We start from the raw sequence: 25,983 nt of genomic DNA, 5'->3' as shown, positions 1-25,983 counted from the left end.
TGTCGATCACTTTGAGTAGAACCGACATTTTCAGCATGTTGAGTTTTCCTGTCCCTGAGCATAGTATGTTTTTCCATTTCTGTAAGTCTCTTTGGTTTCTTGCAGTAGTATTTTGTAGTTTTCTTTGTGTGGGTCTTTTATGTCCCTGGCTAGATTTATTCGTAAGTATTTTATCTTTTTAGAGGCTATTATAAATGGTATTGCTTTCCTGATTTCTTTTTTGAAATTCTTTTTGTTGGTGTATAGGAATCCAAGTGATTTCTGTATGTTGATCTTGTATCTTGCTACTCTTCTGAATCTTTCTATTAGTTATAATAGCTTTCCTGTGGAAACTTTGGGGTTCTGTATGTATAGGATCATATCTTCTGTGAACAGGGATAGTTTTACTTCTTCCTTTCCAATTTGGATGCCCTTTATTTCTTTTTCTTGCCTTATTGCTCTAGCTAGGACTTCTAGCACATTGTTAAATTGTTGTTAGCTGCTGTCAAGTCAGTTCCAACTCATAGCAACCCTCTGTACAGCAGAAGAAAACACTGTCCAGTCCTGTGCCATCTTCATGACCTTTGTTATGCTTGAGCCGATTGTTACAGCCACTGTGTCAATCCATCTCCTTGAGGGTCTTCCTCTTTTTTGCTGACCCTTTACTTTACCAAGCATGATGTCTTTCTCCAGGGACTGGTCCCTCCTGATAACATGTGAGAAGAAGTCTTGCCATCCTTGCTTCCAAAGAGCATTCTGGCTGCACCTCTTCCAAGACATATTTGTTCAGTCTTTTGGTAGTCCATGGTATATTCAACATTCTTTGCCAACACCATAACTCAAGGGTGTCAATTCATCTTAGGTCTTCCTTATTCGTTGCCCAGCTTTCGAATGCATATGAGACGATTGAAAACACCATGGCTTGGGTCAGGTGCACCTTAGTCCTTAAAGTGACATCTTTGTTTTTTAACACTTTAAAGAGGTCTATTGATACAGAGTTGCCCAACGCAATATGTTGTTTGATTTCTTGACTGCTGCTTCCATGGGTGTTGACTGTGGATCCAAGTAAAATGAAATCCTTGACAACTTTGATCTTTTCTCTGTTTATCATGATCTTGCTTATTGGTCCAGTTGTGAGGATTTTTGTTTTCTTTTTGTTGAGGTATGATCCACACTGAAGGCTGTGGTCTTTGTCTTCATCAGTAAGTGGTTCAAGTCCTCCTCACTTTCTGCAAGGAAGGTTGCGTGATCTGCATATCAAAGCTTGTTAATGAGTCCTCCTCCAGTCCTGATGCCCTGTTTTTCATATAGTCCAACTTCTCGGATTATTTGCTCAGCATACAGATTGAATAAGTATGGCGAAAGGATACAACACTGATGCACACCATTCCTGACTTTAAACCATGCAGTATGCCCTTGTTCTGTCTGAACAACTGCTTCTTGATCTATGTACAGGTCCCTCATGAGCACAGTTAAGTCTTCTGGAATTTCTGTTCTATGCAATGTTATCTACAATTTGTTATGATCCACACAGTCAAATGCCTTTGCATAGTCAATAAAACAAAGGTAAAACATCTTTCTGGTATTCTCTGCTTTCAGCCAGGATCCATCTGACATCAGTAATGATATCCCTCATTCCACATCCTGTTCTGAATCTGGCTTGAACTTCTGGCAGTTCCCTGTTGATGTATTGCTGCAACCGTTTTTGAATGATCTTTAGCAAAATTTTACTTGCATGTGATATTAATGATATTGTTCAATAATTTCTGCATTGAGTTAAATTACCTTTCTTTGGAATGGGCATAAATATGTCTTTCTTCCAGTTGGCTGGCCAGGTAGCTATCTTCCAAATTTCCTGGCATAGACAAGTGAGCAGTTCCAGTGTTGCAACCTTTTGCTGAAACATCTCAATTGGTATTCAATTAATTCTTGGAGCCTTGTTTTTCACCAATTCCTTCAGTGCAGCTGAGACTTCTTCATTCCATACCATCAGTTCTTGATCATATGCTAACTCTTGAAAAGTTTGAATATTGACCAATTCTTTTTTGGTACAGTGACTCTGTGTGTTCCTTCCATCTTCTTTTGATGCTTCTGCGTCATTTAATATTTTGTCCATACTGTCCTTCAATATTGCAACTCTAGGCTTGAATTTTTGCTTCAGTTCTTCTAGCTTTTGGTTTTCTAACTCCAGGTCTTTGCAAATGTCATTATAATACTTTAGTTTGTCTTCTCAAGCTGCCCTTTGAAATCTTTTGTTTGGCTTTTATTTCGTCATTCCTTCTGTTTGTTTTAGCTATTTGACATTCAAGAGGAAGTTACAGAGTGTCTTCTGACACTCATTTTGATCTTCTCTTTCTTTCCTGTCTTTTTAAAGACCTTTTGCTTTCGTCATGTATGTCACTCCACAGCTTGTCTGGTCTTCGGTATTAATGTTCAATGCTTCAAATCTATTCTTGAGAGGAGCTCTAAATTCAGGTGGGATATACTCAGGTTCTTGCTTTGGTTCTCATGGGCTTGTTCTAATTTTCTTCTATCAGACCATCAATTGCTCATATGCAAGTTCAAGTTGAAGCTGAAGAAAATTAAAACAATGTTAAATACGAGTGATGATAAAGGGTGTCCTTGACTTGTTCCCATTCTTAGCGGTGATGTTGGTTGTTGGGTTTTGTATAGATGCCCTTTATTATGTTGAGGAATTTCCCCTCTATTCCTATTTTATTGAGAGCTCTTGTCAGGAATGGGTGTTGGACTTTAGCAAATTCCTTTTCTATGTCGATTGATATGATCATATAATCCTTTTCTTTTGTTCTATTTATGTGGTGGATTACGTTGATTGATTTTCTAATGCTGAACCAGCCTTGTGTAAAAAAAAAAAAAAATCCTGCTGCGGTTGAGTCGATTCTGACTCATAGCAACCCTATAGGACATAGTAGAACTACCCCGTAGGGTTTCCAAAGAGTGCCTGGTAGATCTGAAATGCCAGCATTTTGATTATCAGCTGAACTCTTAACCACTATGCCACAAAGGATACAAGGCATCCTCGTATACATGGTATGAATCCCACTTGGTTGTGGTGAGGTTATTTTTTGATATTATGCTGAATTCTATTGGCTAGAATTATTTGAGAATTTTTGTATCTACATTCATGAGAGATATTGCCTGTAATTTTCTTTTTTTCTGGAGTCGTTGCCTGGCTTTGGTATCAGGGTTATGCTGGCTTCATAGAATGAATTCAGGAGTATCTCTTCCTATTCTATGCTCTGAAATAGTTTGAGTAGTACTGGTGTGAACTATTCTCTGAATGCTGGGTAGAATTCTCCAGTGAAGCCGTCTGGACCACAGCTTTTTTTTTTGGGAGTTTTTTTTTTTTTTTTAATTACCTCTTCAATCTCTTCTTTTGTTATGGGTTCATTTTATCTCAGTTTGTGTGGGTTTAGGTAGATAGTGTGTGTCTAGAAATTTGTCCATTTCCTCTAGGTTCTCCAATTTGTTGTATTACAAATTTTTATAGTATTCTGTTGTTGTTGCTGTTAAGTGCCATTGAGTCGATTCCAACTCATAGCAACCCTATGTACAACAGAACAACAAAACACTGTACAACAGAACAACAGAACACTGCCTGGTCCTTTTTATTTCAGTTGGGCCTGTTGTAACGTCCCCCATCTCATTTCTTATTTGGGTTATTTACTTCCTCTCCTGTTTTTCTTTTGTCAGTTTGGTCAATGATTTGTCAATTTTGTCGATCTTTTCAGAGAACTAACTTTTGGTCTTCTCCATGCTTTCTATTGTCTTTCTGTCCTGTATTTCATTTATTTCTGCTCTAATCTTTATTATTTCCTTTTTTGCTGGTGCCTGGGGGCTTCTTTAGCTCTTCTCTTTCTATTTGTTCCAGTTGTAGGGATAAAGTTTTGATTTTGGCCCAGTTCTTTGTTATGTGTGTTTATTACTATAAATTGACCCCTGAGAACTGCCGTTGCTGTATCCCAAATGTGTTCTCATTCTCTTTTGATTCTAGGAATCTTTTGATTCTCTCTTTGATTTCTTCTATTTCTCAGTTGTTTTTAAGCAAGGTGTTATTCAGTTTCCATGTGTTTGATTTTTTTTCCTTGCTTTTCCTGTTACTGATTTCTACATTTATGGCGCTGTGATCAGAGAGAATGCTTTATTTTGATCTTTTTGGATTTTATTGAGGATTGCCTTGTGGCCTAAAATGTGGTCTATTCTGGAGAATGTTTCATGTGCGTTGGAAAAGAATGCATACTTTGCTGCTATTGGGTGGGCTGTTTTATGTATATCTGTGAAGTCAGGTTTGTTGATTGTGGCCTTTACATCTTCTGTATCGTTGAGTTTCTTTCTAGGTGTTCTGTCTTTTACCAAGGGTAGTGTATTGAAGTCTCCTACTATTATTGTGAGACTGTCTACTTCTATTTTTGGAGCTGTTAAGAGTTTTTTTTAAACGTATTTTGAAGCTCTTTTGTTGAGTGCATAGATATTTAGAAGGCTATGTCTTCTTGATGATTTGTTCCTTTAATCATTATATAATGTCCTTCTTTTATGGTGGATTTTGCCTTAAAGTCCATTTTATCTGAGATTAGTATTGCCACTCCTACTCTCTTTTGGTTACCGTTTGCTCGATATAGAGCCCTGGTGGCCCACTGGTTAAGAGCTTGGCTGCTAACCAAAATGTTGGCAGTTCGAATCCACCAGTCTGGAAACCTTATGGAGCAGTTCTACTCTGTCCTATAGGGTTCTTATGAGTGTGAATTGACTCTATAACTATAGGTTTGGTTTTGGTTTCACTTGATATATTTTTTTCCATTTTTTTAAATTGTGCTTTAAGTGAAAGTTTACAAATCAAGTCAGTTTTTTCCATTCTTTGATTTTAATATATTTATGTCTATTTCTAAGGCATGTCTGTGACCTATCAACATATTGATGGGTTGTGTTTTTTAAATCTATTCTGCTATTCTCTGTCTCTTTACATGTGCACTTAAGCCATTTACATTCAGTGCGATTATCAATAGATATGAGTTTATTGTTGCCATGTTGTTGTGCTTTTTTTGTGTGCTGACGTTTTCTTTGTTCCTCCTACTTTCCTTGCTGAGTTTCTTTTGTTAGTGGATTTCCTTTTCATTTCTTTCATTATTATAGATTTTGTGTTTATTGCGTTTTTATGTCTTTCTTCTTTTTTATCTTGATGAGTAGGCTTGTTAACTTTTTTTTTGTGGTTACAGTCTTAGTTATCTAGTGCTACTATAACAGAAATACCACAAGTGGATGGCTGAACAAACAGAAGTTTATTCTCTCACAGTTTAGAAAGCTAGAAGTCCAAATTCAGGATGCCATCTCCAGGGGAAGGTTTTCTCTCTCTGTCAGCTCTGGGGGAAGGTCCTTGTCATCAATCTTCCCCTAGCCTAGAAGCTCCTCAGTGCAGGGACCCCAAGTCCAAAGGATGTGCTTCACTCACGGCTCTTCATTCCTGGTGGTATAAGGCCCCTCTCCTCTCTGCTCACTTTTCTCTTTTATGTCTCAAAAGAGATTGATTCAAGATACAACAGAAACCTGTAGATTGCATCCTGCCTAACTAACATAACTGCCTCTAATCCTGCCTCATTAACATCATAGAGGATTCACAACACATAGGATAAATACATCAGATCACAAAATGGAGGACAACTACACAATACTGGGAATCATGCCCTAGCCAAGCTGACACACATTTTTGGGGGACACAGTTCAATTCATAATATCCCATCCTTTGGGCCCCCAAATTCATGTCCTTGCCACATGTAAAACACATGCACCCCATCATATCATCCCAAAAGTCTTGAATCAACTCGAAGTTTGAATTCCAGCCTGGGGCAAAATTCCTCTTCATCTGTGAAGTCTAGAACACAAGTTATCAGCTTCCAAAGTCCAATGGTGGAACAGGAACAAGGTAGGTGTTTCCATTACAAATGGAAGAAATTGGAGGGAAAGAAAGGATAACAGGCACCAAACAAATTCAAAGCTCAGTGGAACACAGTACATTAGCTTTCAAGACTTGAAAATAATCCTCTGTTCTCTGAGGCCATTTAGGCAATGGCCATGGCCTCAGACTCTGGGTGTGGACTACACTCTGCAGATTGTGGATGGAGACCCCTCAGCCTGGGCTTCGGCTTCGCCTTCCACCCACTGGGCCAGGAACTCTGCTCTCTCTGATTTGGGCAGCCCCATTCTTTTAGTCCGTCTGAGTGGCAGCTCTACCCCCTTGGCCCTGGCAGTCCCTGTTCTTCTGCCTCTTGAGCGTGGCAGCCCCTCAGCTTTGGGCAGTAGACCTGGTCCCATTTCCCCGGCACTTGTGAATGGCAGCTCCACACTCTGGAACCAAGTTGATGAAGATCTGACTCTTTGAAACCTAGAAGGCTGTGGCCCCACTCTTCAGAAACCCAGCAGGCCATGGTTCCATCCTTTGAGACCCCAGAGGCCATGGTCATACCCTTTGAGACTGAGACAGCTCTGCTTCCTGTGCTCCTTGTCTCTTCAGCTTTTTCTTCCTGGTTCCTTGGCCTCTCGGCCCCTTGGGCCTCATGGGCCAGCCTGCCTCTGCCCTGCTAGGGCAAGGGTTATAAAGCTCTTTAGCTCTACTAATAAGTGCCTGGAGGCACCCCACTCCACCAGTAACGCTTGGTTGGAAGGTGCTCAGCTCTTTTGCTCCATGGGTTGGCGAGCCTAGCTTCACATATAGGCACCTGACTCTGTCAGGAAGCTTCCTGCCCAAAGGCTCTCAGCTCTCTTGGTCTGTGGGTCGGCTCCCGTGCTGTCTCATGCCAGTTTTCTGGTTTTGCCGCTACCATTTCTCTGCTGCTGCTTCTCACTGTCTGCACCATCTCTGGTGTTGTAGCTCTCCTAACTTCCTTCTGAGCCTTCACCAGAATTGTCTTCAATGTCCATAATTCTACCAATAGTCTCTTCAAGGCAATCTAGGCTTTTGCTAATAGGCACCTAAAAACTCTTCCAGCCTCTACCCATTCACAGTTTCAAAATCACTTCCACAATTTAGGTTTCTGTTTGAGCTTTACCCCACTCTCCTGGTACCAAATTCTGTTAGTTATCTAGTGATGCTATAGCAGAAATACCACGGGCAGATGGGTTTAATAAACAAGTTTATTCTCTCACAGTTTAGGAGGCTAGATGTCCAAATTCAGGATGCCGTCTCCAGGGGAGGGCTTTCTCTCGCTGCTGGCTCTGAGGAAAGGTCCTCGTCATCAATCTTTTCCCAGTCTAGGAGCTTCTCAGCACAGGGACCCTGGGTCCAAAGGACATGCTCTACTGCCAGGTGGTCTTTCTTGGTGGTAGGAGGCCCTTCTCCTCTCTGCTCACTTCTCTCTTTTATATCACAAAAGAAACTGACTCAAGATACAACCTAACCCTATAGATTGTGTCCTGCCTAATCAACATAACTGCCTCTAATCCTGCCTCATTAACATCATAGAGGTTAGGATTTACAAAACATGGGATAAATACATCAGATCACAAAATGGAAGAGAACCACACAATACTGGGATTCATGGCCTAGCCAAGTTGATATGTATTTTTGGGGGACACCATTCAATTCATAACAGTTACCTTGAAATTTACCCTTATCTTCCTAAATTTGAATGTCTTTTATTACTTGATATCATCTTGACTTCCTCTTCATTTTAAAGTTCTATACCTACCCATTTATTCCCCTTTTTATTGGTTTGACATTATTGTCATTTACAGATTGACATCTCCAGCTCCCTGTTTTAAGTATCTTAGCTTTGTTTTATTATTGAGAGTTCTTTACCTAGGTTGGTATCTGGCTGATGCCGTCCTTTCTCTTAGACTCAGGTTGTTGTCAGATGTTGTTGGTTCTCTAACCAAAGGATTCCTTTAATATTTCTTGTACGTTTGGTTTGGTTTTTACGAATTCTCTTAATTTCTGTTTATCTGGATGTGTCCTAATTTTGCCATCATATTTGAGAGAGAGTTTTTCAGGATATATTATTCTTGGTTGGCAGTTATTTCCTTCCAGGGTTTTATATATGTCATTTCATTGCCTGCATAGTTTCTGCTTAGTAATCAGAGCTTAGTCTTACTCTTTCCCCTTTGTAAGTCACTTTTCATTTTTCTTGAGCTGTTCTCAGGATTCTTTCTTTGTCATTGGTTTTGGCAATTGTGACTATATGTCTTGGTGACTTTCTTTTGGGGTCTATCGTATATATAGTGTTTGTTGAGCTTCTTGGATGGTCAACTTTTCATCTTTCATGATATTTGGGAAATTTTCTGCCAGCACATCTTCAACAGTCTTCTCTGTTTTCCATTTTCTCCTCGTGCTCTTGATTTTGTCCCACATAATTCTTATGTTTTCTTCATTCTTTTCTCTGACTTTTTCTCAAATAAAGTGGTGTCCATGGATTTGTCCTCAATCTTGCTGATTCTGTCTTCCATTGTTTTCAATTTGCTCCTAAAACTTTCTATTGAGTTGCCTATTTCTGAAATTTTGTGTTTATGTTTTGGATATCTAGTTGCCGTTTTTGTGTGATTCGTAATTGCTTATTCTGATGTTTTATTTTTGTATTATTTTCTTGAATTCTTCTGCCACTTTGTCTGCATTTTCTTCTATTTTAGCTAAGTTTTTGTTGGTTTTGTCTGTTTTCCATGATTTTGACTCTATTTTTCCTTTTTTTTGTCTGTGTCTTCCTCGATCTCTTTTCTAATTTCTTGGAGAGCCCTAAATATTATTCTTTTGAATTCCGTATCAGGTAGTACCCATGTCTTTTCTTCCTCTAGAAGGTTATCTGATTCCTTATTTTGGTTGCTTGCTGGAGCCATCTTGCCCTGCTTTTTTTTATATGTTTTTATAGTGCCTGCTGTCTCTGAGACATCAAGGTATTATTATTTTTTAATTTACTGATTATATGTTTGTTTGTTTTGTCCTGCTTTTTTTTGATATGTCAGGGCAGGTGGGCTGGGTATGCTTTGCTGCTTGCATGTCTGTGTGCACGACAGTTCTCACCACCTTATCCAGGTAGGCAGGGTAGCAGCAAGCAGGGTGAGTCTGCATCACTATATACTGGTTTGATGAGGTGGCTGAGAGTAGACTGGGTGGTTGCTATCTGCCCCTGATGTTGATCCAGCAGTGTGGGAGCAATCATAGCCCCTTGCCAGATGAGCATGGATATCAGACGGGGAGTGCTAGGTGCTTGCTTTCCACCATTCAGCAGCTGATCAAGTGGTGGGAGGGGAGGGGTGGAGCAGGCCCAGTGCAGTGGTGGGTGTGAGTGCCCACGGTGCTCAAGCTGCAGTGGTGTGGCGGGGGCTGTTGGGAAAGAAAAAAGAAAGAGAAAAAATTGTGGAGTGGTGGGAGCCAGTGGGTGCGGGCGGGGCAGACCCAGGGGTTGGAGGGAAGGGGGGGATGTGGTATATGGTGCTAGGTAGGAGGGAGAAAAAAGAAAAATAAAAGATAAATGCTTAAGTGGAGGCAGGACAGACCTAGGGCAGTGGCAGGCTAGTGCACAGGTAGTACTCTATCCATGGTGGTGTGGCAGGGGCTGGCAGGAAGAGGGAGAGGCTGTGTACAGGGATAGATAAGAGGGAGAAAGAAAAGTAAGAAAGGAAAAAAGAAAAAAAGTGGTGGCACTGGAGGGGCAATGAGTGGGGCAGGGCCGATGCATGGGCTGGTGAGAAGGGAGGGGAGGTGGCTTATGGGGCTAGGTGGGAGTGAGAAAGAAAGAAAAAAAAAATGGTGTGGTGGGAGCTGATGGGTAGGGGCAGGGCAGATCTGGGGTGGTGCTGGGCTGGTGGCTCTCTAGCCATCGTGGTGCAGTGGGGGCCACTGAGAAGGGGGGAAGGTGATGTATGGGGTTAGGTGGGAGGGAAAAAGTAAAAGAAGAAAGAGAAAAAAATAGTGGTGCGGTGGGGGCCAGTGAGTGGGAGTTGGAGCAAACCTGCGGGCTGGTGGGAAGGGAAGGGAGGTGGCATACTGGGGTAGGTAGGAGAGAAAAAGAAAAAGAAGAAAAAGGAAAAAAAAGCTGTGCGGTAGGAGGGGGTGAGGCAGGCCTGGGGGTGGGGGTGGTGTCGTATTGTGGACCCTGGGGGCTCCCGGGATGGGGGGGGCTCTTTCTCCTACTCACCAGAAGGGTGAGGTGTGGGAAACTGTGGTTACCAGGTTGTCTGTCTCCTGTTGGGAGCTCTGTAAAAGAGTCTTCCCATACTCCCCGTCTGTATCATTGCTGGCTGTGCTTCAAGATGGCCACGATGTGCCGTGTTAGTTGGTAGGGGACCTGCAGTCCATATCTCTCCTTGTTCTCTGTTTTCCATCAGTTTCTTCTTCCGTTTGGCGTTTGATCTAGTTCTTTATTCCTTCCTTTGATGCTCAGGTTTCCAGGACTGACATTTGTTTCTGTTTTACTGAGTTTTATTGGGTCTTTGCTGTAGGCCTGGCGTGGGGCACCTGTCTAGGGCACCACGTTGGCTCTGCCTCCATGCCGTCATTTTTCGTTAAAAAAGAAACTAGAGTTTATAGCCCCAATAAAGGCCAAACCTCAAGACATTTGTCCTGTACATTTCACTCAGAAAAGCTGCCACAAAGCAAGCACTTCAGAAAGGTCTTTAGATTGGGGTCAGTTCATAAGTCACAAAAAAGATTAGTTTTTTTTTTTTTTACTTTGTAATACACCTCAAGTTTTATGCAGAAGGATGCTACCCATGATGTCATTCTATTCTCCCTTTCGCCAAGCTTGGCTCTGAATAACTGCTGAAAATAAAATGAGAAGGATTTCTACAGGAAAAACAAAACAACCTGGTGGTTTTTGACTGTTTCTAACAATTTTCTCCCACCCCCAAGGAGCTGATGCCAGCTCTCTGTGCCCGTCCAGGGAGAAACTCGCCAACGAGGTGCCCCGGGCAGGATCGCTGGCATCAGGAGCTCTGAGCTGGGTTTTCTAAGCATCTCCAGTGTCAGGGGCCAAGCAGGGAACATGGCTGCATGGGGACATTGCTTCTTTCTGCCTAAAATGATGAGGAGTCTGATATTTGGGTCTGGTCTTGAGAACTTGTCCCTGTGCCACAGTGACTGTGTGACATTTACAAGCCCTTCTCTGCCTTCCACTAGGATGGTTGGAGGGCACAGGGATTGTTATGGGTTGGACTGCATTCCCCTAGAAGTTATGTTCAAGTCTTAACCCCTGTATCTGTGAATGTGACCTGTTTGGAAATAGGGTCTTTAAAGATGTTATCAATTAACAGGAAGTCATATTGAAGTAGGGTTGTTAGTTGCCATCCATTTGGCCTTATGCATAACGGAATGAAACACGGCCTGGTCCTTAAGATTGTTGGTATGTTTGAGTCCATACTGGAGTAGGGTGGGTCCTGAACCTAATCCCTTCTTAGTAGTGTCTTATAAAAAGAGCAGAATAGACACCAAGACACAAACAGAGGGAAGAGATGATGTGAGGAACCATCTACAAGCCAAGGAATGCCAAAGACTGCCTGTAGAAAGAGATAAAGATGGACCTTACCCCAGAGCCAATGCCCTGATTTGGACTTCTAGCTTCCAGAACTGTGAGAAAAGACACCAGTTTCAAAAGCCTCCCTCTTGTGGAATTTTTTTGTTACAGTAGCCCTAGGAGACTAAGTTAGGTGCCATCAAGTCGATTCCGACTCATAGGGACCCTATATGACAGAGTAGAACTGCCCCATAGGGTTTTCTAGGCTGTAATCTTTATAGAAGCAGACTGCCACATCTTTTTCCCATGGAGCGGCTGGTGTGTTTGAACCTCCGACCTTTTGTTTAGCAGCCAAGCACTTAACTGTTGTGCCAGCAGGGCTCCTTAGGAGACTAAGACAGGGACCAAAGGCACAGGGCCTTCTGTGCATGTGATGGGGCCTGGGAGGTGCAGCCTGATGGTCGATGCTCTGCTCTGCAGGTGCACTGTTGTTTGGGGACTGCAGGGGACTTGAAGCGCTCACTAAGAGCCCACCACCCGCCTGCCAGTGGGTCCTGCTGTGGTGGCTTATGTGTTGTTATGATGCTGGAGGCTATGTCACCAGCATTTCAAATACCAGCGGGGTCACCCATGGTGGACAGGCTTCAGATGAGCTTTCAGACTAAGACAGACTAGCAAGAAAAGCCTGGTGATCTACTTTGGAAAACTAGCTGATGAAAACTCTACGGATCACAACAGAACATTGTCTGATATAGTGCTGGAAGATAAGCCCTTCAGGTTGGAAGGCACGCAAAATACACAGTGGCTGCAACAATGGACTCAAGCACACCAATGATAGTGAGGATGGCACAGGACCAGGCAGTGTTTTGTTTTGTTGTACCCGGGGTCGCTGTGAGTCAGAGCTGACTCGATGGCAGCTAACGACAAGAGTCCACACCCTCTTTGACAGCAGGTGTGCTGAGCGCTTTCTTGGATCAGGGACCCCTTTAGGAAGCTGATGCCTGCCATCAGCCTCTTCTGAGAAAAAGCTCGTAGCGTACACATGCTGCGATTTGCATCTGGACCACCGTGGCCTCCAGGGCATTCCTGGGATGCCCCAGACTAAAGTGGATGCCCCACTTTGGAGATACCATGGTGGGGTTGTGTCTGTGGGGTCTGCCACGAGGACACTGAAGTGAGCAAATGTAGATTCCAACATCCATAGCAAGAAGGAGCTCAGTCTTGTTGACACATGAAAGCCAGAACATTCCAGAAAGTGAATGCGTCTGGAGAGTAGGGACATGTGGTATAGACTCTGATCTGAAGAGTGGATAGGTCTGGGGAAGAGACTAGGACACGCAGTGTACACTCTGAAAGGTAGCTGTGCCCCATCCTTCACAGATCCATGGTTAAATTAGGTACATTTGATATATTTTTTTCTGGATACAAAATAATATATGATAGAAAATATGGGAAATACAGAGCACCTCCAAGGAGAATATTTAAAAAATCATCTATCATCTTAAAAAATTATATATGTTGGTGTGTATCATTCCAGGCTTTCTCCTCCTCCTCTCATGTATTCTTTCTCCTCTCTCTATCTGCCCACCCATTCATCCATTCACCATCCATCCACTCATCCATCCACTCACCCACCCACCCATCCATCCATCCACCCGTCCGCCCACCCGTCCTTCCGTCCGTCCGTCCATCCATCCATCTGCTCACTTACCCACAAACCCATCCATTCATCCTTAATTTTAAAAGACAAAATTGAGATCATGCTATTTATTCTGTTTTACAACTTGCTTTTTCACTTAATAAGTCACAGGTACCACCTCCCCTCCTCCCTGCCTGACTGCCCATTAGCAGCTGGCCTCTTAGCTCACGGTTTTTGATGGGTTTATGTGCATACTGTTTACTTGTATCAATATTGGGGTTCACCTTAGATCTGCTTTTCTTGTCATTTATTGGGTGATGTTAAAATTTAGCCTTTTAGGTGACACCATACAGTATCAGTAATATGATCCCAGAGATTCAGAATTTAGGGCAATTACGCTTATGAAGGGACTGTTTGCCAAGGACATGGACAGTGAGTAATAAGATGGCAGAAACTGTGCGTTAGTCAATGGAGGAGAAAAACAACATTCCATGGAACGATAGAGCTGGGAGGGAACGTAGGGGGCGTGAAGCCGGGAGATGCTGAGTCATCACAGGTAGTGCCAGACTGGGGCCTGAACCCAGGGCTCCTTTCCCTCCCCTTCCTTCACACCCCCTGCTCCCCCGTCCTTCCCTGGACACCAGCTGCCTCTCGGAATGTTCTACAGCTCACCCACGGTACCATGCCAGCCCCTCCCTCACCCACCCCAGAGGAAGGAGAACATCTGTGCCAGCAGCCGGGCCCTGGGGCTGCGTATGTGAAAAGTCCTGCCCAGACAGTGCCCAGAGGGCTCGAGAGTGGAGACAGGACACCAGCTTCACACAACGTGGCCCCACTTGTTTGCCTCAAACTTTAAACATAGGTAGGCACAGGGCAAGAGTCCCAAACTGGAACAGGGGCTCCCCATTCCACCCAACTCTGCTCCAACCCATGGCTGATCTGTTTACGTCCCCCAGCCGGGCATGGGCCCTCGGACATTCAGGCTTGAAACATTAGAATCTTCTGGGAACCCTGGGCTGTCCTTTTTAGACTTTTTGCATGGGTTTCTGCAAGTCACAGGCCATTCTGAAGGAAAACCTTGGGAATGGTTTTCTAAGAGAGACACTGGTTTTGGGGATGGAGGCTCAGTGAGTAGGTGGCAGCTGAGCTGCTGGCTAAAGCCGCTCTTTGTCCACCTAGCTCAGAAAGCCACCCTGAACCTGGCAAGCCTGGTCCTTCAGCTGCAGAGCTAATGGCAGTCCTTCAAAGACACAAATCAAAAGAGCTGTGTTGCAGCACTTCCTCTAAGGATTTCATTACAGAATTTGCATAAAGCCCATTTCCTGGTGAAAAGAGAAAAGCAAGGCTTGGTTTCAGCTTTCTGGGCTGTTTGCATGCTCCGGGGTTGAACTTTGCCTCCATGGGGTCACTTCTAGCCTGGCCCATGTGGTGTTTCAATTTTGGTCCAAGCCCAGGGCACGGGGACAAAGGGTGGATGGGGCAGGGCTGCCCTGTGGCCTAGCCCCACTGCCCTGTCCAGCGGCCAGGTCAGCCAACAAGGAAGGAAGGGAGTAAAGTTCCCCGGGCAGGTTTAATGTCCAACCAGGAAGTGAGGTGAGGCCCTGGGTGTATTCTTTGTTTTCCGAAATGACCTCTAACCTAAGGGAAACCCAGCCTCCTGGAAGTGAGCAGAAAATCTACATAAAAAAAAAGAAAAGCTTTGAAAGTGAATCCAGAGAAATGGAGACATGCACATTTATATTTAAGTTTATATTCAATTCCAAAGAATTGTATATTTGAGATGGTCAAAGAACACGCAGGAAATTCCATTAAAAACAAGTCAGACACGATGAATACAAAGTGGCTTTAAAGATGTGACTTCTAGTTGGATGCCTCCTTAAATCTGAGAAGCCAAAAACAGCTCATCATGGTTCCTGGGTACCAAATAAAGCTCTGTGGGTACATGCACGTGGGTTTCTGTGTGTATTTACACATGTGTGTTAGTGAATGCACGTGTACGTGAGTGCGAACGCACGCTCACGTGTCTCTGAATAATTACATACGTGCATGTGGGGTGTGTATGTGTGTCTATGCATGTATGTCTCTGTTTATAAGTGTGGGCATGGTTGTGTATTTGAATGTATATGCGTGTGTTTCTGTGTGTTTACATAGAGGTATTTGCATGTGTGTGTGTCTTTATGTATACACGTATACGTGTGTATACGTGCGGGCATGCATGTGCATGTATGTGCATTTGTCTCTGTGTGTTTATACGTGTGTGAGAGTGCACATATGAGTCACGTAGCCGGACCCTGGACGGTGGAGCAGCATGCGAATTGTGCCCACTGGCCTTCCCAGGGCAGTGGCCTGGTTCACTTGCCTCCAGCAGCTTCGCAGGGTCAGGATTGACCTGAGCAGCTGGGATAAGCCGTTCCCCAAGTGACCTGCACGAGGGGTCCAGCCGCAGGACCTGCTCCCCTTTTGACCTTCCAAGGTCCCTGAAATGTCTGGCTACCTCAGCTTGGGTTCCAGCGCTGCAACTCCGGGCTGCCTTTTCAGAACCGACAGTGCCCAGTCCAGCCACCCTGGGCTAATCAGATGCTGCTGGGGACTGGGAAGCGGGCAGTCAGAAGTCCCGGAAAGGATGGACCTGAAGCCAGGTGGCCTTCAGGCAGGAGGAACGCCCACCTCCTGGGACACGTGAGCCAGCCGTGTTTACGGTGGGTGGCAGCAGCCAGGAGGAGGTGGAAATGCCGGGGCTGGCAGTGGGAAGTGGGTGTGGGAGGAACCCCACTGCCTAAAATCCCTACTTGGCCACTGCCCATGCCCCTCTCTTATCCCATAACCCCAGGGCTTTCCTCCTCTCTCCCCAGAGATGTCTGCTCCCTCGAGATCCATTCCTACAGAGCCTAGGCCTCCACCACTAGTCATTAGTAACACTAGTAATGAGTCCTCAGGTGGCACAAATGGTTTGTAATCAACGTGAACCGAAAAAGTTGGAGGTTCCGACCCCCCCAGTGGCACAGCAGAAGAAAGGCCTGGTGATCTGCTTCCGTAGAGACTACAGCCGAGAAGATCCTTCGAGGCAGTTCTACCCTGTAACCCATGGGTTGCCATGAAGTCAAACTCCTTAACCGCAGCAAGTCTGGTTTTAGTCATTAGTAAAACCGGCGAAGATTAGTTTTACTAGTAAAAAGCTAGTAATCTTGACCCCTGCAATGAGCCCGAGCTCAGTGAGGGTAGAGGGGTGTGTAATTTTCCCAGTCAATACACGTGCATTGGCACCGGCCTCATAGGAAGAACGTTTCACCTAAGTGGAGTGAGTTCAGTCTGGAGGATTCCAGGGCCCAGGACAGGCGAGAGGAGAAGGTAATATGGATGCATCCTCAGATGGTCTTCAATTCACACACACACACTAGAAGGCAAAACAAGAATCCTTCTCGCCTGGTAGTTATCGCCGAGACCAGATATTCAAAGTTACACCGGCTCGTTATTAACCTTGCTGAGGTCAATGTGTTTCTCCACAAGAAAAGTTCCGAAGATAAGCTGATGGCCTATTCAGCCTGGCTGTGTACATTTTAAATGAACAATAACGGAGGGGGATGAAGCTGGCTTCATCTATTCTTCAGTGGGAGGATAGAGGAGGGCCCTGGAAGAAGCTGGCGGTGGGGAGCTGGAGCAGGGATAGCAGAGCAGCCAAGCACCTGCGCCCCAGGGCATTTGCACGCTTGGGTGTGATGCTGCGACTTTCCACATCTATAAATGCAGATGGTGACTGATTTTTGGCGAATGATATTTCCATCCTTGGCTGAACCCCTTCCCAAACTTGGAGAATTCCCCACTCTGTGGGTCTTGGCGGGAAGCTGAGCTAGCTGCCCACAACAAAAGATGGAAATGCCAAAGACTCACTGTAGTGGGTTGAGTAGAACCTACTGCCATCCAACGGATTCTGACTTACGGAGACCCATGTGTTACAGAGTAGAACTGTGCTCTACGGGGTTTTCTATGGCTGTAATCTTACTGAAGCGCGTCACCAAGACTTTCATCCATGGTGCTGCTGGGTGAGTTTGAACCAATAACCTTTTGGGTAGTAGTCAAGCACAAACTATTTCCACCACCCAGCATACAGACTGAATAAATATGGTGAAAGGATACAACCCAGGCGCACACTTTTCCTGACTTTAAACTACGCAGTATCCCCTTTGTTCTGTTTGAATGACTGCCTCTTGATCTACGTACAGGTCCCTCATGAGCACAATTAAGTGTTCTGGAATTCTCATTCTTTGCAATGTTATCCATAACTTGTTATGATCCACACAGTCGATATCCTCACATAGTCCATAAAACACAGGTAAACATCTTTCTGGTATTTCTCTGCTTTCAGCCAGGATCCATCTGACATCAGCAATGATGTCCCTCATTCCACGTCCTCTTCTGAAGCCGGCCTGAATTTCTGGCAGTTCCCTGTCGCTGCAGTTGCTTTTGAACGACCTTCAGCAAAATTTTACTTACTTGTGATATTAATGATATTGTTTGACAATTTCCGCATTGAGTTGGACCACCTTTTTTTGCAATAGGCATAAATACGGATCTCTTCCAGTGAGTTAGAGGCTTGGCGGCTTAGTGGTTAAGAGCTTCACTGTTAATCAAAAAATCAGTAGCTTGAATCCACCACCCTGTCCTTGGAAACTCTATGGGGCAGTTCTACTCTGTCCTATAGGGTCGCTATGAGTTGCAATCAACTCGTGGCAACAGGTTTTTTTGGTTTCTAGTCAGTTGGCCAGGTAGCTGTCTTCCAAATTTCTTGGCCTAGACGAGTGAGCACCTACAGGGCTGCACCCATTTGTTGAAACATCTCAGTTGGTATTCCGTCAATTTCTGGAGCCTTGTTTTTCACCATGCCTTCGGAGCAGCCTAGACTTCTTCCTTTGGTACCATCAGATCTTGATTCATATACTACCTCCTGAAATGACTGAATGTCGACCAGTTCTTTTTGCTACAGTGACTTGGTGGGCTCCTTCCATCTTCTTTTGATGCTTGCTGCATCATTCAATACTTTGCCCACAGAATCCTTCCACATTGCAACTCGAGGCCTGAATTTTTTCTTCAGTTCTTGAGAAATGCCAAGCATGTTCTTCTCTTTTGGTTTTCTAACTCCAGGTCTTTACACATGTCATTATAATACTTTACTTTTTCTTCTTGAGATGACCTTTGAAATCTTTTGTTCAGCTCTGTTACCTCATCATTTCTTCTGTTCACTTTAGCTACTCGACATTCAAGAGCAAGTTTCAGAGTCTCTTCTGACAACCATTTTGTTCTTTTCTGTTTTTTTAATGACTTCTTGTTTTCTTCAGGTATGATGTCCTTCTACAATTTTTCTGGTCTTCAGTCATTAGCGTTCAACGCATCAAATCTAATCTTGAGATGGTCTCTAAATTCCGGTGGGATATACTTAAGGTCGTACTTTGGTTCTTGTGGACTTGTTCTAATTTTCTTCAGCTTCAACTTGAACTTGTGTAAGAACAATTGATGGTCTATTCCACAGTCGGCCTCTGTCCTTGCTCTGACTGATGATACTGAGCTTTTCTGTCACCTCTTTCCCCAGATGTAGTTGATTTGATTCCTGTGTATTCCATCTAGTGAGGTCCACGTATATAGTCCCTGTTTATGTTGTTGAAAAAAAGTATTTGCAGTGAAGAAGTTGTTGGTCTTGCAAAATTCTGTCATTTGATCTCCAGCATTGTTTCTGTTGCCAAGGCCATATTTTCCAACTACCCATCCTTCTTCGTTTCCAACTTTCACATCCCAATCACTAGTAATTATCAATGCATCCTGATTACACATTTGATCAATTTCAGACTGCAGAAGTTAGTAAAAATCTTCAATTTCTTCATCTTCCACCTTAGTGGTTGATGCATAAATTTGAATAATAGTCATATTAACTGGTCTTCCTTGAAGGCGATTGGATATTACTCTATTACTGACAGCATTGTACTTCAGGATAGATCTTGAAATGGTCTTTTTGACCATGAATACAACACCATTCCTCTTCAATTTGTCATTCCTGGCACAGTGGACCATATTCCAATTCAAAACTACCAATTTCAGCTTATCGATGTTTATGTGTTCCATTTCATTTTTGATGATTTCCAATTTTCCTAGATTCATACTTTGTACATTCCACATTCCTATTATTAATGGATGTTTGCAGCTGTTTCTTCTCATTTTAAGTCATGCTACATCAGCGGATAAAGCTCCCGAAAGCTTGACTCCATCCATGCCACTAAGGTCGGCACTACTTTGAGAAGGCAGCTCTTCCCCAGTCATAATTTGAGTGCCTTCCAACCTGAGGGGCTCGTCTTCCTGCACTATATCAGACAATATTCCGCTACTATTCATAAGGTTTTCATGTGCTAATTCTTTTCAGAAGTAGACTGCCAAGGTCTTCTTCCTAGTCTGTCTTCGTCTAGAAGTTCAGCTGAAACCTGTCTGCCATGGGTGACCCTGCTGGTATCTGAATACTGGTGGTATAGCTTCCAGCGTCACAGCAACACGCAAGCCCCCACAGTATGACGAACTAACAGATGCATGGAGAAAAAGTATTAAAAAAGTATAAATATTACTATAAAAAAAAAAACAAAAAATGTAGACTTTGAATTGACTTCCCTTTGCTTAACTCGTAGGCAGCTCTACTCTGTCTTCTAGGGTCGCAATGAGTTGGAATTGACTCTGCATGTACTATTTTCCCAGTCTGCCCAGGAAGGGGCTCCGTGCCCCTGGCACACCAGCCAATGGGTTTGGTTGGTTTGTTTTTGCTTAACGCATAGCGTTTCTGCTTTCTGTTTGTGGTGTTTGGAAACCAAGAGGTAACAATTTAATGGACGTATTCCAGATACGAGTGAAATGGCAAGGTGTGGGCTGATGAGTAGAGTCTGCTGCTATTTATGTAAAAAGGAGACACACACACACACATACATGAGAACTTAACAGAAGCCCCTCCCCCAAGAGGCTGCCTTCAGGAAGCTTTCAATTTTCATTCTGGACTCTTCTGCACTGAAGAAATATTTTACTATGTGCTTAAGTTACTTTTAAACAAGAATAAAATGCTTAGGTTAGTCATTGTTCTCACCGCTGTTCACACAGCAAAGGCGATTTTTAAGCATTTCACAAAGAAAAGACATTGGCACTTACCTCCCACCTCCTTCGCTTCACCGCTGACCTGGTCACTGTTCTAAGTGGCTAATTTTAACAGAGGTTAGAAAACCTAGACACAAAAGGGAAGTGAAGGCCCACTCACATTCGACTCGTTTCTCTAGCACAGCTAGGTGGTTTGCAACTTCAGCTTTCAGCTCGTTGATTTTAAATGCTCTAGGAATTAATTAAAACAAAACAAAACATAATCCACAGAACTCTCAGAATTAAAATTGGCTCAGCAAAGGTCTATTGAATCCCTTCCAGGGTGAGGCCACAGGTGGGCTGCTGAGGGGTGGGTACAGAGGCCACCAGTTGCTTAGAAGGAACTTACATTGTTGTTGGGGGATGAGGGAGGAAGAGACACTCACCCCCAAATTACACCAATGTTTTCCAGGAGAGAAGCACACAGCTGCTCTGCATCGGTGGGTGTTTTTACTTCTCTACACCTGAGGTGTGAGCGCATGCCCCCGGGGAGGACTCAGTTCCTCCTGGACTCTACCTTTCTGGGCACGGGCCATCTTCAAGGGACCTGTGTAGTCTCTCGAGAGGCACCAACTACTCAGTGAAACAAATCTTGGGCTTTGATTGTCCCCTTTTCCCTATTTTAATTACCAGGGGAGTAAGACGACACTGTAAAATTACCCTGAGAAACTGAAAATATTTACTTCAGAACTGACAAGATAACTCAGAAGAAGGAAGTCTTGTATCGATGCAGAATCTCAGTGAGAAAGCTTATTTTTAAAATCTACTTTATTATTATTATTATTTTTTTAAATGATGTCAAGTTTTGTAGGTTGTCCTGGGAGCCACAGAAGAGCCAGGAGAGAACATTTTTGCCTTATCCTCAAAGGGTCTGCTTGGCATGATCTTTGATACAGGTGAGCCTTTCCTGGGCCCCATCCAAGTTGGCTTAGGTATGGAAACAACGGAAAGTTTCCTACTAAAGGCAGTTTCTCCTGCCAGGCCTGGAGCAAGGCACCCACTTTGCCATCAAAATAAAAAACACACAGCTGTCATTATTACAGTACACATTTAAAATGCTCCGTTACCTGGAGAACTGCTCTGCGACCTGAGTCAGCACACTCTGGATTAATTCTTCTCTCTCTGCAAATGGAAAACAGAAAGACAGACAGATGGATCACGAACAAGGGCAAGTATCTGTGGGCCTTCATGGGCCTACATCCTGTGTGTTCTGGGGACGTGATGCCAACGTATGGCTGAAGCACTTCCTGGTTACCTGGAGCGACACTCTGGGCTTGCTGTCAGGAGTCCGGGGCTCCCCTGGACCTGGGGTTTTCCTGTCTACCTTCAAATGCCCTTTCCTTCCTTGATTGCTCCAGCCTCACAAACCTGCACTCTCAACGGTCTCTCAGCAGAGTGTCCAGGGCTGATGTCCTTCCATTGCTGGCACCAATAAAAGCAGACAGGATGGGGTTGCTACATATGGGAGGTTTACATACTTGGTGCCTCGGTCCATTTTATGGGTGGCAATTGCCGTGACAAAGTAAGTTCAAGCCATATCTCAAGTTCGAAACACAATGTTCTCGTGGAAGGCCACAGAGAGGAAGCTGGCGGGGTTGAGCAAGTTTGTCCTTTTGTTGCCTGGCCTGTAAAACTGGGCTGGGCTGCTGGTTTTTCAAGGTTCATGTCCCAGGCTGCATATAGCCCTCCTATTTTCCTGTTGCCTGGTCATGCCTAATGCTGGATACCTCATGGTCCTGTTCTTTGCAGAAATCTTACTAAGATAGACTAGGAAGAAAGACCTGGCAGTCTACTTCTGAAAAATAACCACTGAAAATCTCATAATCATAACAGATCATTGTCCAATATACTGCTAGTAGGTGAGCCCCCTAGGTTGGCAAGCACTCAAAAACACACAGTGGCCATAACGATGGGCTTGAGCATGCCAACAACCATGAAGATGGGGCAGGACTGGTCAATAATTCGTTCTGTTGTACATAGTCAACTCAATGGCAACTAGCAACATGACAACATGCTCTTGGGAAAAGAGACTTCTCTTCTTCGTTCCAGTTGGCCATTAGTTCATGTCTGAAAACACTGAGAGCCTATATAATGCTTAGTTCTAATTCTGTATATCATCTATGTTGACTCTACACCTAACCCTTCACTAGAAACACAACAAATTAAAACAAAACAAAACCCACCTAAGAAACAAAAGAATGTTATTACTACAATTTGGCAATGGGGCTCAAAAGCTAGAAATATTTATAATCTTTGACCCAGTGTCTCTATTTCTAGGATACAATTATGTATGTACACAAAAGACGTTCATCATAATATTATTTAGCATAACGAAACTGTAACAACCTATATGTTCATCAAACGGGGCTTTGTTAAGTAAAGGATGGTTTATTTGTATTATGGAATCCTCTGCTGCTATTAGAAATTGTATCCTGGAAAATCTTCATGTCTGTTGTTATGGTAAAAATAATTACTTTAACAACATAAAAAATAAAGTAATGTGGATTCCACTTTTGAGAACATATTGGGAGGGTACACTACGAATTAAAAGTAGTTATCTTTTGGTTATAGGATTATATATGATTATAAATATGATGCCCCTAGGTGGTGCAAACACTTAATGCACTCAGCTGCTACCTGAAAGATGGGAGGTTTGAGTTTACCCAGAGCTGCCTTGGAAGAAAGATCTGGTGATCTGCTTCCAAAAACTCAGCCACTGAAAACCCTGTGGACCACAGTTCTGCTTTGACACGTGTGGGATCACCATGAATTGGAGTTGACTTGATGGCAACTGGTTTGGTATAAATAAAATGATATTCTTATTTTTGTTTCTCCATATTTTATAAATTTTCTAGAAAAAGAAAAAACAATCTTAATTAATCAATCTAAACTAACCTGTTGGGATCTTATCCCTTCACCTGCCAAATGAAAGGGTGGAACTACACGACCCATGTTTCCCTCCAGCTTTCACATTCTGTCTTGAGTCGCAGAAAAAAAATTATGTTTTGTTATCTCTTTTAAAACTACATGTCAGCTAGGGAACTTTCATAGAGCCATAGGCTGAGCTGCTGGCTGGTTCACAGCCTGAGCCTTCAGAGAGGGCTCTACCTGCCAGAGAAGAAAAGCAGAGACTCCAGTGACAAGGACCACCAGTGAAAAGACTTTACAGGCTTCCTTGTGGAAGTCACAGAGTAATTTTAGATCACTTATTCTGAACTCTTTGGCAAAAGAAATGTATCACATAACCTTCAAGAGCTAACCTCAAACTCTTGAGATAAATTTGAAACTCCATCAAACAACATTTATAGAATACTCCACCTAACAACAGCAGGCCACACACTATTTTCAGGCACCTATGAGGGAGTGGGTTTGGTTTGGGTTTATTATGAAGGAGTGGGTTTGGTTTGGGTTTATGAAGCTTCTATAAGATAGACTGTATTCTGGGCCACAAAGAAAACCTTGACAAGTTTAAAAGAACTGAAATCATATAGACTATGTTCTCTGACCAAAACAGAATCAAATGAAGAATCAATACTATAAAGGTAACAGGAAAATTTCAAACACTGGGAAACAAAAAAACATGCTTCTAAATAAGTCATGGGTCAAAGAGAAAGCCTCAGGGGAAATAAAAAATACATTAGACTGAATGAAAATGAAAATATAACACATTAAAATTTAGCTGCAGGAAACAGCTAAAGCAGTGCTAAGAGGGAAATTTATAGCACTAAAATGCTTACATGGGGTCCTGTTGGTGCAGTGGTTAAGAGCTTCACTGCTAACCAAAAGTCCGGCAGTTTGAGTCCACCAGCTTGTCCTTGGAAGCCCTATGGGGCAATTCTACTCTGTCTTACAGGGTCACTATGAGTTGGAATCAACTCGACAGCAACGAATTTGATTTGTTTTTTAGTTTAAATGCTTACATGAGAAGAAATGAATTTTCAAATCAATCATCTAAGCTCCAACCTCAACAACAACAACAACAAAAGCAAAATAAATCAAAACCAAGCAGAGGAGAATAATAAAGATAAGAGCAGAAACCAATGAAACTGAAAAGAGAAAAATAAAGAAAACCAATGAAACAAAGAGTTGTTTTTTTAATAGATCAATAAATTGACAAACCTATAGTAAGTAATCGACAAAGAAAAAAAGAGAGAAGACATAGAGTACCAGTATCAGGAATGATAGAGATGATATTACTACAGAGCCTTCAGGCATTAAAAGGATAAGAAGGGGGATCTTATGAAAAACTGTATACATGTAAATATGACCTCTTAGATAGAATGGACCAGTTCCTAGAAAGTGTGAATCACCACAACTTACGTGATATGAAGTAGATAATTTCAATATCCCTGTAACTATTAAAAAAAATTGAATTGGAACTTAAAACATCCCCCGAAAAGAAATTTCCAGGCTTAGATGGTTTCCCTGGAGAATCCCAATAAACGTTTAAAAAGGATTAACATAATTCTTTGCAACCTCTTGCAGAAAATTGGAGGTAACATCCCTCAGTTCATTTTATGGAGCTAGTATCACCCTAATACCAAAACCAGAGAAAGAGAGTACCAAAACAAACAAAATAAACAAAAAACAGCAGAAAGAACGAAAAGGAAAACTACTGACCACTATCTCTTATGAACAGAGATAGAAAACTCCTATCAAAATATTAGCAGACAGAATTCAGCAACACACAAAAAGAATTAATCACCATGGCCAAGTGGAGCTTATTCCAGGAATGCAAGGCTGGTTCAATATTTGAAAACCAATCAATGTAATCTATTACATTAACAGGCTAAAGAAAAATCACATGATCCTATCAACTGATTCATACAAAGCACTTGACAACACAGCACCCATTCTTGGTAAAACTCTCAGAACACTTGAAACAGAGGAGAACTTCCTCAACTTAATAATCTACCAAAAAAAAAAAAACGGAAAGAAAGACAAACAAAGCCTACAGCTAACATTATAATTAATGGTGAAAGACTGAATGCTTTCTCCCTGAGATCAATAACAAGGCAAGCATCTCCACTCTCATCACCCATTCAACATAGTGCTAAAGTTCTAGCCAGTGCAGTAAGGCAAAAGAAAAAGGCATACAGATTGGAAAGGAAAAAAATTAAAATGTCTCTACTTATAGATGACATGATTGTCTATGTAAAACATTGCACAGAATGTCCGAAAAAGAAAAGAAAAAAACTACCAGAAGTAATAAGTGATTCCACAAGGTCACAGAGTACAAGCAGGAAAACATACATAAATGATTGTATTTCTACATACTAGCAATAAACATGTAGCCACTGAAATTAAAATGCAATACCATTTACGATCACTGCAAAAAAAAAAAAAAAAAGAAATAGGTGTAAATCTGGGAAAACACACACCACACACAGAACTTGTGTACTGTAAACTACAAAATGTTATGAAAGAGATCAAAGAAGATCTAAAAAAAAGAGAGAGACAAACCATGTTCACAGACTAGAAGACTCAACAGAGCAAAGACGTCAATTCAGCCAAATTCATACATAGGTTTAATGTGATTCCTATCAAAATGGCAGCAGATATTTTTGTAGAAATAGAGAAGAATATTAAAGTTTATATGGAAAGGCAAAGGAACCAGGATAACTAAAACAATTTTGAAAAAGACTATAAAGTGGAAAGAGTGAGTTACCCTTTTTCAAGACTTACAATGTAGCTACAAAGATCAAGGTGGGAGGAGAGACAGATACATAGATCAATGGAACAGAATAAAGAGCCTAG

At 42.7% G+C, this 25,983-nt stretch overlaps 1 protein-coding gene across 1 annotated transcript in view; it reads right to left on the bottom strand.

The window, feature by feature from the left end:
- Nucleotides 1-21,340, bottom strand: part of PDE9A (phosphodiesterase 9A) — a 55,918-nt gene extending 34,578 nt beyond the window's left edge. The window contains exons 1-2 of the mRNA XM_023559135.2: nucleotides 21,294-21,340; nucleotides 20,348-20,418 (exon numbers count right to left, since the gene is read on the bottom strand). The gene's annotated coding sequence lies outside the window, so the exon portion shown is untranslated. The remainder of the gene's footprint in view (nucleotides 1-20,347; nucleotides 20,419-21,293) is intronic.
- Between the last annotated feature and the right edge of the window lie 4,643 nt (nucleotides 21,341-25,983).

This window comes from Loxodonta africana, chromosome 2 (assembly GCF_030014295.1).
Source record: "Loxodonta africana isolate mLoxAfr1 chromosome 2, mLoxAfr1.hap2, whole genome shotgun sequence".
Classification (NCBI taxonomy): domain Eukaryota; kingdom Metazoa; phylum Chordata; class Mammalia; order Proboscidea; family Elephantidae; genus Loxodonta; species Loxodonta africana.
The sequence above is the reverse complement of the archived record's forward strand: the minus strand, read 5'-3'. Positions and strand labels throughout refer to the sequence as shown.